The 13,878-nt window shown below is 47.2% G+C and overlaps 1 long non-coding RNA gene across 1 annotated transcript; it reads left to right on the top strand.

Annotated features, from left to right (window-relative positions):
- The first annotated feature begins 3,247 nt into the window (after window positions 1-3,247).
- LOC148686594 (uncharacterized) lies at window positions 3,248-9,253 on the top strand. Its single transcript, XR_015948672.1, has 3 exons — window positions 3,248-3,384; window positions 6,233-6,318; window positions 9,115-9,253. It is a non-coding gene; the product is annotated as an uncharacterized LOC148686594 (long non-coding RNA).
- Window positions 9,254-13,878: the final 4,625 nt, after the last annotated feature.

Below are 13,878 nucleotides of genomic sequence, written 5' to 3'. Positions count from 1 at the left end.
AGTTATACACTGTTCTTGTTCAGTTTACTCAGTAAAGTATTATCCATTTATTTTTTTCTCTGGACTCAGTGTGCATTATTCAGAGTCACATTCAAATGGCAGTTTATTCTGTTTTCATGAAGCCTCCCTAACTGTTAATTTCTACATTACATTTCAGCATTCACACAATGTAAAAGCCACATCCAGAACTAAAGTGGAATATAGCAAAAGTTTAGCACTCATTTCCATGTTATTAGCAAATGGATTTTTTTCTGGAAGCAAATAACATGGAAATGGGCACTAAACATGCACTAAATTCCACTGTAAATCCAGAAGCTATTATGTTGTGTGAATGTTCAGGTATAATGCAGAACTTAACAGTTCGGGGAAAGTCATGAAAACAGAATAAACTTCCATGTGAATGCAGCCCAGGTCACTCCCAACTAAGTCAGGGCAGTCCAACTTTTCATACCAAGAGTACTTTGACACAGAACCTGCACACTGCATTGTCACAAGGGGGGGGGGAGAGCGAGGCCAAACTTTGACAACCCCCTACCGCTGCCCTTGTGCTACCTTCCTAAAGCTGGCTAAGTGAGGCATTGGGCTTTGGGAAGGAGGCACAAGGTCTCTGGCAGGGTACTAGAGCTCTCCCAAAGCTGAGAAAGCGCTACCTACCTAGGCTTTGGGAAGGAGGAAGGAGGGCCCTGTCAGAGCCCTCATGCCTCATTCCCAAAGCTTGCAGTGCAAGGGCTGGTGGGATGTCAAATGTTGTCAAGGGATGAAAAAAGGCCTCAAGGGCCACACAGTGAACCACTCTGAGCTAAGCAGTTCTGCTAGCGGGAGCCAGTGCCAGCACAATGGGGCTTTCTCCCCTCTCTTCTCCCTGGGCCCCAATTGCTCTCCACCCCCACCCCCCGGCTTGTGTGTGCATGTTTGTGTGTGTATCAGGAGTATTCAAATAACAGTATTGAGGCAGAGAGAAAATATGGTTCTGTTGGGCAAGCAGAAATACTTGTGCTTATGGAATGTGCTTATGGAATGTTTATTTTTGTGGCAACAGGCCACTTTAATCCACTTTAATTGTGCAAATTAAATTTCCAGCATGCCCCCCCCCTACAGATAGTGGCAGTTTGGAGGGACCCTTTCTTTGTTGCCATGTAGATATTTGTTCTTCGGTGCGTGAAAATATTATGGCCCATCTTGATTTGAACACATTTCCTTAATGGGAAGAAATGACCGGCTGTTGGGTGGCAGTTATCTGATGGTGGCAATTATCTGATGGTAGTGAGTGAAGTGTGCTGTTGAGTGTTGAAGTAAGACTGCAGAGATCCAGGTTCAGAACCCCACTTGATTAGGTGTCCAGCACAACTCAGGAGTAGCAAACTTTGCATACTTCAGATGTTTGTGGGCAGATTACAGCACCCATCATCCCTGACCGGCTGGAGCATGCTGGGGGGGGGTGGAGCTGGAGCCCACACCTTCACTCATCTTTACACATATTTACTCAGAAATAAATTCAGTAGGATTGAAAGGAAATGAGCATAGGACTGCTGTCTAGATCATCCTGGAACAGTTGCTTTCTAACCCAACATACCTAAAGGAATTGTTGTTGGAATAAGATGAGCAGAGGAAAGCCATGTTTCTTTGAGGAATAGGTAAAGGGACCCCTGACCGCTAGATCCAGTCGCAGACGACTCTAGGGTTGCGGTGCTCATCTCGCTTTACTGGCCGAGGGAGCTGACGTACAGCTTCCGGTCATGTGGCCAGCATGACTAAGCCACTTCTGGCGAACCAGCGCAGTGCACGGAAACGCCATTTACCTCCCCGCCGGAGTGGTACCTATTTATCTACTTGCACTTCGTGCTTTCGAAATGCTAGGTTGGCAGGAGCTGGGACAAAGCAACGGGAGCTCACCCTATCATGCAGATTTGAACTGCCGACCTTATGATCAGCAAGCCCTAGGCTCTGGAATAATGGGATATAAATGCAATTTTGCATTTGCATTGCTGATTTTTTTATGTAGATCATATTATGTAGGCACCTCTCCCTACCCCCCTTTTAAGCTTTCAGTAATATATATCACCATCCCAAAGCTTCTTTTTTGTCTGGAAGTAGATGGAAAAGGGCATAGTCTAAACAAAGGGTTGGCAAACTAAGGTTCGGGGGCCGGATTCAGCCCAATCGCCTTCTAAATCTGGCCTACAGACGGTCCAGGAATCAGCATGTTTTTACATGAGTAGAATGTGTCCTTTTATTTAAAACTAGCTGGCCCTGGCACATGTTGCTGTGCGTTAGTCTGTCAAATTGAGGGTAATAGCCCCCCTTCAGATGCCCCTGAGCCTCAGAGTCCCCATGTTTTACAGGCGCTATGTTTAAACAGGGGTATCCCTCTGAGTTCCTCCACCCTGTTCTGATCCATTAGTTATCCTGTCCCCTCCCCCCAGGTCATCCCTGTGATTGGGGTCATCCTATCCTGAACCATGAGGTATTCGGACCCCATTTCCCCCCCCAGTCCCCACCCAGGTAAGTCCCCAGCTCCATTCGGTTGGTGTGGGTGATCTACTGTATATCATTTCCCCCAGGGGTGTCCGATGGATGAGGTCTCCCGTCCCCTCCTCTCCCAGGTCCGTGGGTCCTCCTTGTGATTCTCCTCCCCCTGTGTTGAGGTATGAAGTATTCCGTTCCCCCTCCCCCTGAGTCATTCCCGGTTCCCCGCCCCCAATGTGCCTGGTGGTTTGACGTATCGTGTCATCTCCTCCCCCCATTCCCCGGTTCCCTTTGAGTGACCGTGTGTCGACAGTCGTATCATCGGACCGTGGGGGTTTCGGTGACAACGTCGGGGTGGTGTGTTTCCCGCGGTGGGTGTGGTGGGGAGGGGGGGGGAGCCCTCTGTTCTGAGGCCTGTGGTGGTGACTCCGATGGTTGGAAATGGCATCCTGGTGAGGTTTGCAGTGGAGGTTGGGTGGTGGCGTAGTCAGTTGTATCCGCCCCCGGAGATGCAGATTTTTTGGAATAATTCCCAGTTTCCCCGGGTATCTGAGTGGTGGGTTCCGAAATTTGCCGAAACGTTTTTCCCCCGACACAGGTATGGCATCTGACCACAGAAAGGGCATGGTGTCACTCTCATAGTGGCAAGTGAGGTTGTGGCCAAAGCTGAGGAGTATTGGTCCAGCGGTTTTTGTAACCATTCATGTGGAACAAACAGGGTCGGTCTACATTTTTATATACAGTGGAACCTCGGTTTATGAACACCTCGGTTTATGAATTTTCAGTTTACGAACGACGCAGACCCATCTGGAACGGATTGATTCACTTTCCATTACTTTCAATGGGAAAGTTCGCTTCAGTTTATGAACACTTCAGTTTATGAACAGACTTCCGGAACCAATTACACCCATGCTTCGGGTTAAGTACGCTTCAGGTTGAGTACTCCGCGGACCCGTCTGGAACGGATTAATCCACTTTCCATTACTCTCAATGGGAAAGTTTGCTTCAGTTTATGAACACTTCAGTTTAAGTACTCCGTGGACCGTCTGGAACGGATTAATCCACTTTCCATTACTTTCAATGGGAAAGTTCGCTTCAGTTTATGAACACTTCAGTTTATGAACAGACTTCCGGAACCAATTGTGTTCATAAACCGAGGTACCACTGTAAATAGATGCATCTCTGGGTTATTTGTGGGGCCTTCCCAGTGTTTTTACATGAGTAGAATGTGTGCTTTTATTTAAATGCATCTCTGGGCTATTTGTGGGGCATAAGATTTCATTCTTTTCTTCTTCTTTTCAAAATATAGTCCGGCCCCCCACAAGGTCTGAGGGACAGTGGACCGGCCCCTGCTGAAAAAGTTTGCTGTCCCCTGGTCTATACTGTTGTTTGATGTACCTTTTGCTCCTGCCTCCAGTGTTCTGGCTAATCAGTGGAATAAGTGACAGCCCGGTGTTGTTGTTTTGTGTGTGTGTGTGTGTGTGTGTGTGTGTGTGTGTGTGTGATAAAATGTTAAATTTTTATTTAATATTTAAGGCATTTTATTTTATTGCTACTTTTAAAATATTTTATTTACTGCCCTTCATCAATGCTTCTGGGGTGGTTTCACAAAAGCACAATTAAACTCAAACTAAAGCATAATAAATTACAGAACGTTAAAATGACTGTAAACATCTTAGGCTGCTGGTGTTTATGCTTGAGCTGCACTGCTATGATTCCCTCTCCACAAAAATTCTGGCTAGGAGCCTGAGAAAAAGTATACATGAAAGATTAATCTTACAACTTATGGGTGTCTCAGGCCAGGGATGGGAGAGGCTATGGCATCATCCCAGCATCAAGGATGGACAAGAGTGGTAGTGGTGTGGTTAAGGGAGGTCTGGGACAGCAGCAATGCATTGAGCTTGTGGGGTCACCACTGCCATCTTGGCATTTCCACAACTGTGATCCGGCCCATTCTCATTTCAATGAATGTAGAGCTTCTGGGAGGACATCACCACCTTCTTCCTCAGGAGGTGCCACTCATGAATAAAACAAAAAATAAGTATGCATAACAAGTACATTTGCATGAATCTGCTTACCTTGCACCACCTATTTGGCTTCTTCAGGTCATGGGGAAAGGTTGATTGCTTAGTTGGCAAAGCCTCAACCATCCTACTCCCTATACCCATAATTGCTGGATATCCTGCAAAGCTGCCAACTCAGCCACCCTCTCGCCTTCAGCTTCCTTAGATTTAATCAGCCCATGTACTTTTATGCATTTTTCGGGCTGAAGAAACTTTTTCTTTTAAGTGAAAGCTTCATTCCTTAGGAGAATCCATTATGTACCTCAAATAGGGTTGCCATTTTCAAACAGTGAAAATCAGGACAGAAAAGTTGTTGAGGTTTTTTTGCCCAAAGTTGTTTGACATGGGGGTTGACATGCATCCGGATTTTCCAGACATTTTGCTGATCTCCACCTGGAAACTGTTGCCAACTGCAGTATTCCAGATGTGTCCAGAAGACTCTGGACATATGGCAACACTACCTTAAAATATAATGGTGCAGATGGGGAGTCGTGAACCACAGCTTAATTGAAGAGCAACTGCCTGGCATGCTGATGGACACGGGTTCATTCCTTGGTGTCTCCAGACAGGGCTGGGGAAAATGTCTGCCTAGAACCCTGGGGAGATGCTGCCTGTGATGAACTAGATGGACCAGTGGCCTGACTCAGTACAAGGAAGCTTCCTGTGCTCCTATGACAGCTGTGGCTGGCTCAGGCAGTATTGCTACACAAATTTAGCATAGACTTGTATGACCCACCAAGCCAAAAGCAGTCCTATCACAATATAGGACAGCACACCAAGGATTCTGTAAACCTGTTCTGTTTTACCTCCTGCTTGAGACTACAAAAACAGGGCAGCTGCAGGAGAGGCTGGTCCATTAGGGAAATGGGGCACTGCCCCACCACCTTCCATCTGCCCTCAGCCAGCCCCTCCTGACTGCCTTCTTACTTACAACCAGTCCAGGAGATGGCTGGGGCTGCTAGCATCCTCCTCTTTAGTCTCCTTAGTGTTGTCATTGTAAAATCCAGCAGAGAGGAAGAGGAAGATGGGGATATTGTTCCCGTCATTGGCAATGGCTCCACTGGCTGTTAGACTCCCTGCCTCCAGCACCACTAGGTCTCTAATGTACACCAGTGGACAGCTCCCAAGCAGGCTGCATGGTTGGTGGCTCTGGTGTTCAGCTTCATTGTGCACAAACCTGGTTGGTTTTGTTTAGCTTTCCACTCACCCTTTTGATCCAGAAGGACTGTTAAAGAGACCTGTTTCAAATAGTGCAAAATGACAACATTGGGGCTGCTCTTACCTACCCTGAAATATGACATTCCTCTGTGGTAGCACAGCCTCTCCTTCCCCTAAACTGGAAGCCTGGGGAAGAGAAGCCAGGTGTAGCAGCTGGGCTTTGGATGAGCTGCTAAGCCAGGTGTGGGGAACCTAGCAGGAAAGTAAGAGGTAATATCAGTGCTCAAGGGCACATTTCAGCCAAGCAAAAACACTAGAGGATGGTACAAAGCAGGGCTGGTGAGGGATAAGTCCACAGGGTCAGATATAGAGGCTTGGAGGGCCACATTTGGGACCCAGGTCCAAGGTTTTCTATCCCTGTGTTAAGAGATGGCACTTGAACTGCTGTTTAACTTTATATGTATGCAAAAAGCAGGCAGCCAAAGCTGGATGGGGATTGATTTCTATTCTTCTGAACCCTCTGCACTCTCTTTTATGCTTCCCAGGAGTGTACGGCTCATTTTCAGGAAGGACTGACTTTGAATTGCAGAGCTCCTGATATTCTGTGGTTTGGGAGCTGACGTAAAGTAGGGTAAGGCCTCAGTTGCATTATCTCCTTAATTACTGCAGAGAGAGAGAGAGAGAGAGAGAAAGGAGAGGTAGGGCAATTGTCTGGCAATTCTTTCTAAACTGGTGCTAACAATCAGATCTTCAGCTCAAATTATTAAATTATTAAACAAAGTCACACAGTAAGAATTGTTGTATGGTAGTCTGTGGTTACAAATACCTTTGGGGCCATCTGTAGCCAGCAGATGTATTTTATTGGCATGTTAGTTCCAAACGTCTAATTTTACCTTCCGCACAATCAAACCAAGAGGGAAAGAGGGAAAGGGTTTGCATTTGAAGCCTGAGATCCTGTGGGGAGATCTGAACTTTTTTCAGTCTTCATTTCCCTATCTAAATTTTGATGGTTGTTGCTTCAGATTTTGGGGGTTTCCTTTTTGTGTGCCATTTGAATTGTAAGTAGGGCTGAGGAAATTTTTAGTAGATGGAGAGATGTGAGATTCAGCAAGGCACAAAGTCCTGCATATTGGATACATTCAAAATTCAAATGTAAGGGGAAAGGGAATTATTACTATTACTTAATTTCTTCCTCCCAAAGAAGCCTAAAGTACAGGTGGCAACCATTTTAGGCACATCCAAATGACGCATGATTGCTGATGCATGGGTCCTTTTAGACCCAGAGGAGGGAAGATTGGCGGCACAACAGGGCAGGGTGCATTTTTACATGCTACATCGACATGCAGGGGGCTGGGAGCAGAACCTGCACAAAATGGGTTGCTATCTCTAGAGTCACTCTAGAATAATAGTTCCCAAATTATTTTGGACCATTGCCCCATAAACTTACCCCCAGTGCCCTCTACCATAGCCTATAAAAGGCATTGTTCAGAATAGTGGTTTGCACAACACACTAAGGAAGATAATAACACAATAAAACTGAAAACAGTAACAATTAATTGCGCATTTTTTTTCAAAGTCAAATTAAAACCATTTTGCTTAAAGTCCAGCTAAAGCTAAAAATCACACAGCTTCTAGCACAGTGTATTTATTACAAGTTGCTACAACTGGCAGACCACCAGCAATTTCAAGTGGTCCCATGTTTGGGAAGCACTTATACAAAGCAAGGTTACTTACTTTGTAGGCCCAGAAGAAGAGGCTGTAACCCACAATAACTGTAGACAATATTTATCTCTCTAATTATCAATTGCTCCATTCTTCCACCCTTATTTCATAGCCTGGAATAAATATTAATATCAATTATTTATTACATTTATATCCCACTCGTTTCTCTGAGGTGTTCATTGTGGCAGATGTGGTTCTCCCCCTCGTTTAATCTCCACAACAACCCTGTGAGGTAGGTTAGGCTGAGAGAGAGAGTGACTGGCCCAATGCCACCCAGTGAGCTGCATGGCTGAGTGGGGATTTGAACCCTGGTCTCCCAGGTTCTAGTCAAACACTCTAACCACTACACCACACAGGCTCTCACATAATCTATCCATCCATCCATCCATCCCTGGGGCATTATTTTAACATTTTATGTCTGAAAAATATGAAGAGGAAACCTTCAGATTAAACGGATACCCCCTCTTTTAAAGATATTTGTAATGTGTTGTAGTTTTAGCCTACCTGTAGTTCTGAGGGATATATCCCTTTGACTGACTATATTAATTGATTTTTGCTGTGAAATTCTACTCCCTAGGGCAGGCATCCCCAGACTTCGGCCCTCCAGATGTTTTGGACTACAATTCCCATCTTCCCCGACCACTGGTCCTGTTAGCTAGGGATCATGGAAGTTATAGGCCAAAACATCTGGAGGGCCGCAGTTTGGGGATGCCTGCCCTAGGGTTCTGCTGTTGATTATATATATATATATATATATATATATATATATATATATATATATGGTTTTAGTTGCCCTGCTATTGATTCTTGTTTTACTGAAATTGTAATTTTTAATCTGTTTTATTTTGTGCATTACCCTGAGAACTATTGCTGCTGGGCGACTTATAAATGGAATGAATGAATGAATGAATGAGCTCTCTTCTAGTGCAGTGAGTGCAACAGGCTTTTAAACCCCCTTTAAAGGAGAGCTAGACAATACACAGACCAGAGGTTGTCAACCTGGTCCCTACCTCCCACTAGTGGGCGTTTCAGGATTCTAGGTGGGCAGTAGGGGGTTCTACAGCACAAGTTGAATCCTCTTTCCATCGCACTGGTGGGCGGTAAGGAAATTTTACCATCAAGAAAGATGCATTAGTGGGCAGTAGGTATAAAAAGCTTGATTACCCCTGACATAGACAAACAGACAGGTCTATTGATGGCTATTAGCAAGGATAGCTAAACTGAATCTCCATATCCAGGAATAGTTTGCCCCAGTTATTGAAAGACAGATTGGGAGACAGCCCTGGCTGGCCGGCCACTGTGTGGAACAGAATGATGAACTAGACAGACCTTTGGTCTGATGGTATTGCTGTTTGCAGTCAAGAATAAAGATTGGCAGGGAGGTATTGCCATTGCCTGCGGTCCAGCAAGTGCAAAAGAAACGCGTTAGCTCCTCTGTGTTAATGAAGAGAGAGAAAGAGATTGATTGATTGCAGTCTGCTACAGAATGCTCAAGTTATATTATAGCTATCGATCCCCATAAATAAACATGTAAGGCCAAGCAACAAATCATATAGGTTTTCATGCAATATTGTGCAGTGTTCATGAAGAGACTCTCAATTTCACTGTTTATTGATTATTTGGATGTGCTCATCTTTCTTTCTTTTTGATTATTAGAATAATTTCTATGCCTCTTTTCATTTGCCTGCTTTTGATTGGGCTACAGTTCCTCCGAAGGAGTAGGAGCATAGCTTGGGGGTCCTTCTGGATCCTTTGCTGTCACTTGAGGCTTAAATGGTCCTGTGGTGCAGAGGGCCTCCCACATTCAGTCACTGTATGCTGCTCATACAAGAATGGAAAACTGAAGGCATGCTCCTGATTTCCACAAGAAAGCCACTTCCGCGCTTGCGTCGGAGGTGGGGTTGTGGGCTGCCCGACTGTACCATCGCGTAGGGGCTGAGAGTTCAGCCCCTGCGCGATGGTGCGCTCCCGCCTGCGTCACACCCCGACCGGCCAATGAGGCTGGGCGGGGCGGGGCCACACCGTTTAAAGGCCTCCGCAGGCGGGAAAGCCTCCTCTCTTCTCCACTGTTCGCCGAGCGAACAATTCATTCCGCTGTGGATCTCTGGTGTCGTGATTTTGCCTGCTTGTTTCCTTCGGCTCACTCCTTTTTCCCCTTTCTCTTTACTCTGGTTCTTCGCTCCAATTGCAGGTGCATCGCGGGGAGGCTAGGTTCCGCGAGCGGCAGCGCTACCGCTCATCAGCTGTTCCTGATCGTCAGCTGTTCCCCGCGTTGCGGCTCCGTTCTTTTTCTGCAGGTTCAGGGGACTTCAGCCAAGGAACTGACTGAAGCTCGTCAAAGCACTGCCAGGTGCCGGGGCTCCGGCAGCTCCCTGAAGTGCAGCAGCCGCATCGGGCTTTCTTGAGCGACGCAGTGGAGCGGGGTCGAGAGAGAGCCTTTTGGATCGCTGCAGGGTCGAGGCGGCTGCCTCCCCGCGACGAAAAAATCTGCCGAAGCCTTCTGGCCTTTCCACAGCGCCTAACGTGGTGTATCTCTGCCTTTAATTCTCGGCGCCCGAGTCTGAGGCGGCTGCACCCCCCCCCCGCATCGCCCCGCATCGCATCGACGCGGACATCGCCGTGTGGAGCCTCCTGCAACGTGTGGTGAGCTACCCGCTGTCGCGGGGAGGTCTCTTCTTGGTTTCTTATCCCCTTTCGGCTATATTATTTTGAGTGGCTGCTGAGGATCTCCTGGGGCTCGCGGGTTTGCTTACCTAGCGTCATTAGGCAGTTGGCCATCTTGTGTGTGGCCACGTGCGTCCCCCTTGCAGCCGCCATTTTGAGGAGGTCTTTTCCAGTTAGGCAGGCGGCCATCTTGCGTGTGGCCACGTGCGTCTGCTTGCAGCCGCCATTTTGGGGAGGTCTTTTCCAGTCTGTTGTTTGCCAGCCATTGTGAGTGTGGCCACGGGCCTTTTGCGGGGGGCAGCCATCTTGAGGAGGTTTTTTCCTGTCTGTTGTTTGCCAGCTAGTAACACATTGTTAACGTGCTGTTTGCCAGCGACTTTAACGCATACTTAGAGGGATTATAAATATAAAGTTATATACAGATTCCTTGATAAGCCTGTGGAGTTCTCTTTTACCTGGCAGTCTTTTGGAATAAGGCTTGTTTTCCCCCAATAGGATGTGCTTGGCTGAGAATTAATTATTTAATTTACCCTGGCATAATTTCCTCTTTCGATCAATAGATTTATTGCACGGTCTGTATTAATTGCACGGTCTGGATTTCATTGCTTGCTCAGGTATTTTATTAGCTATAGGAATCCATTGAATTAATTTGGGGTGTGATATCCCGTCCCTAGAGTCAATTTGAAGGGGAATTAATTACCCTGTCATAATTTTCGTTTGGGGGCTGCTTAAGTGGGCGGAAATTCATTTGAATAATTAATTAGCAGGTTAGACTACATAATTATCAACTTTGAATTTATTTGAGGGAATTCATTAATGTGCCTTTTAATTAATTGGCTGAGGATCTAGAATTTGTTTGGAGTTAATCCTCTGTGTCCCCGGGGCTGGTGTGCCCTCACATTATAATTACACTGTTTTTAATTTATTAATTAAAATAGTTGATTGAATCAGCAGCATTTGGAAGTTAGGAACCTAATAGTATAATATTAAATAAATAACAGTATATATATATATAAAAATAAATAACAGTATATTATATATATATATATATATATATATATATATATATATATATATACACACGCACACGCACACACACACGCACATACACACACACACACACACATACACGCATATATATAAATACACACACATATATATAAATACACACACATATACACATACATACACACACGGACACACGGACACACGTGCACATATAAGTAATAACAGTAAATTAGGTGAATTCTTTGTGAGCCTACATTCGGTGTAGCACCTTTCCGAGAATGGCTCCTAAGCGTGTGCAGGGTAAGGCCCCTTCCAAGAGCCCTGCAGCACAGGACAGGACTGAGGCCCTGGTCCGGGTAGTCTCCACACTTCAAAAAACCCAGCTGGATGTTTGCAAGCAGCTGGCGGCCATTGCAAAAACGCTAGCTCCCACGGCTGCCGCCACACAGGAGGATCCGTGCGAGTTCCAAGAGGAGCTGGCCGAGTCACAGGATTTCTTCCTTGACACTGGTGTAATAGAAAGCGATTCGCCCTGTACCTCTGCTTCTCTGTTTTCCAGCTCAAGTTCCGACCGGGGAAGCAACGCGTGCCAAGCCCCGCGGACACGCGGGCAGAAGGCGCGTGCTAATGCCGCCAGTTCCCAAGGGCAGGGGGTGGGGTCTCAATCGGCAGGTCCTTCCAATCAGTCTTCTGCAGGTCACCGGGCGGCCCAGCCTGGGCAAGCTCTCGTCCAACAGGGAGCCGGGGAATCCGACACGTCGGGGGATGACGGCACCTCCAGACCTGGTGGAGGTACCGAGAAGGAGCCAAGGATTGAGGAAGAGCGTCAAGGGGGGAAAGCCAAGAAGAAGACCGACAAGCGCAAGAGGAGCAAGGACGACTCTGACGATTCAGGTACGACCTCCGAATCGGATGGGGACATCCCGATGGAGGATTATTGGGGGATTGCGGAAGACCAGACGGGCCTTCCTCTTTGGATACATAGGCGGCGATCGAGCGCCCATCGTAAGGGTTTTAAAGGGACTTTAGAATGGAAGGATGGCGCCTTAGTGCCAGACTCAAAATATTCCACCAACTCTGACACCGACATTTTCCTGGGTTCGCATTTGTCCAATAAAAAGAGGGAAAAGATTTTGAACGGGGATTTTATTGACATTTTCACCCTTTTGCCTTTGTCGCATACGCTGGGAAAGGGCGAAAAGAGGAAGGACTACGGTAGGCGCAGATATAAGACCCCCCGCGCCGACCGTACTTTCGAAAACTGGCTAGATGGTATCCACATCTGGGCGGCGGTCATCTCAGCCGCATACCCCAAGAGGGCCTTGCACTTGTGGGCCTATGTAGCTGACGTTAGGTTGGCAAATAAGATGGCCGGGGAGGCGGCGGCTCTAAACTACGATGAAGACTTTCGTAGGAACGCGTCTCAGAATCCAAAGACCAGGTGGGATCAGCGCAATCAGCACTTTTGGAGTTACCATGTGGTCCCATACGTTGAAAGGAAGCAGACGGATCCCCCTAAGTCAGGCAGGTTTGAACCAAGGAGGGACCCGCGCCGCAGGGTCTGCTGGGAATATAATAAGGGCATCTGCCAGCGGCCCAATTGCAGATACACGCATGAATGCGAGAAATGTCTAGGGCAGCATCCTGGAGTGTCATGTTTCAAAGGGAGGCAGTCCTTTCGCGGCGGCCGGGGCAATTCACACCAGGGCCCCAGGCACACAGGTGGCGCCCCCCAGGGAACAGGTAGCAATCGGTTCTAATACATCACTCACTCTGGCTTTCTCCCCTATAAAGCTCGGTCCCCTGAAACTCCTTTTAGATCTCTATCCCAATAAAAAGGCGGCTAACTACCTCTGGGAGGGGTTCTCCTCCGGTTTTCGAATCCCAGTAAAAAGCCCACCCCTTTCGTGCAACCCCCCCAATCAGAAATCTGTTAGGGAAAGACCCGACATAGCGATTAAGAAAATCAACAAGGAGATTACCGCTGGTCGGGTGGCGGGTCCTGTTGCGGTGCCACCCATATCCGAACTCCACATTTCCCCTTTGGGAATAGTCCCTAAAAAAGCGCCAGGCGAATTCAGGCTCATTCATAATCTCTCTCATCCGAGGGGCAGATCCGTAAACGATGGCATACCTCAGGAGCTTTGCACGGTGAAATATGCCTCCTTCGACCAGGCAGTAAAGCTTGTAAGGCAATTTGGTAAGGGCGCCTTGTTGGCAAAGTGTGACATCGAATCAGCATTTCGCCTCCTGCCTGTCCACCCGCAGGACTTCAGATGGCTGGGCTTTCGGTTCGATGGGGCATATTTCATCGACAAAGCCATGCCTATGGGTTGTTCCGTGGCATGCTCTGCATTTGAGGCCTTTAGCACGTTCCTGGATTGGGCCCTGCGCTTTAAAACTGGCCTCTCTGGAGTCTCGCATTATTTGGATGATTTTCTCTTCGTGGCTAGGGCAAATAGTCCGGAGTGTGCAGGCCTTATGCAAGCATTTTCGGCCCTTGCTCACGAGCTGGGGGTGCCATTAGCAGCAGACAAAACTGAAGGGCCCGTCTCACGTTTAACTTATTTAGGCATAGAATTAGACACAGTAGAGCAAACGTCCCGTTTGCCCGCGGACAAAATTAAAGGCCTTAAGGAGACCATTAGACAGCTCATCCCCTGCAAAAAACTTACCCTTAGACAAATCCAATCTCTCCTGGGTCACCTGAATTTCGCGTGCAAGGTAATATCTCCAGGCCGCCCCTTCTGCCTGCGATTAGCCAGACTTACGGCAGGTTTAACAAAACCCTTTCATA

The sequence above is a fragment of the Zootoca vivipara genome, chromosome Z2 (genome assembly GCF_965207765.1).
Source record: "Zootoca vivipara chromosome Z2, rZooViv2.hap1.1, whole genome shotgun sequence".
NCBI classification, from domain to species: Eukaryota; Metazoa; Chordata; class Lepidosauria; order Squamata; family Lacertidae; genus Zootoca; species Zootoca vivipara.
The sequence above is the reverse complement of the archived record's forward strand: the minus strand, read 5'-3'. Positions and strand labels throughout refer to the sequence as shown.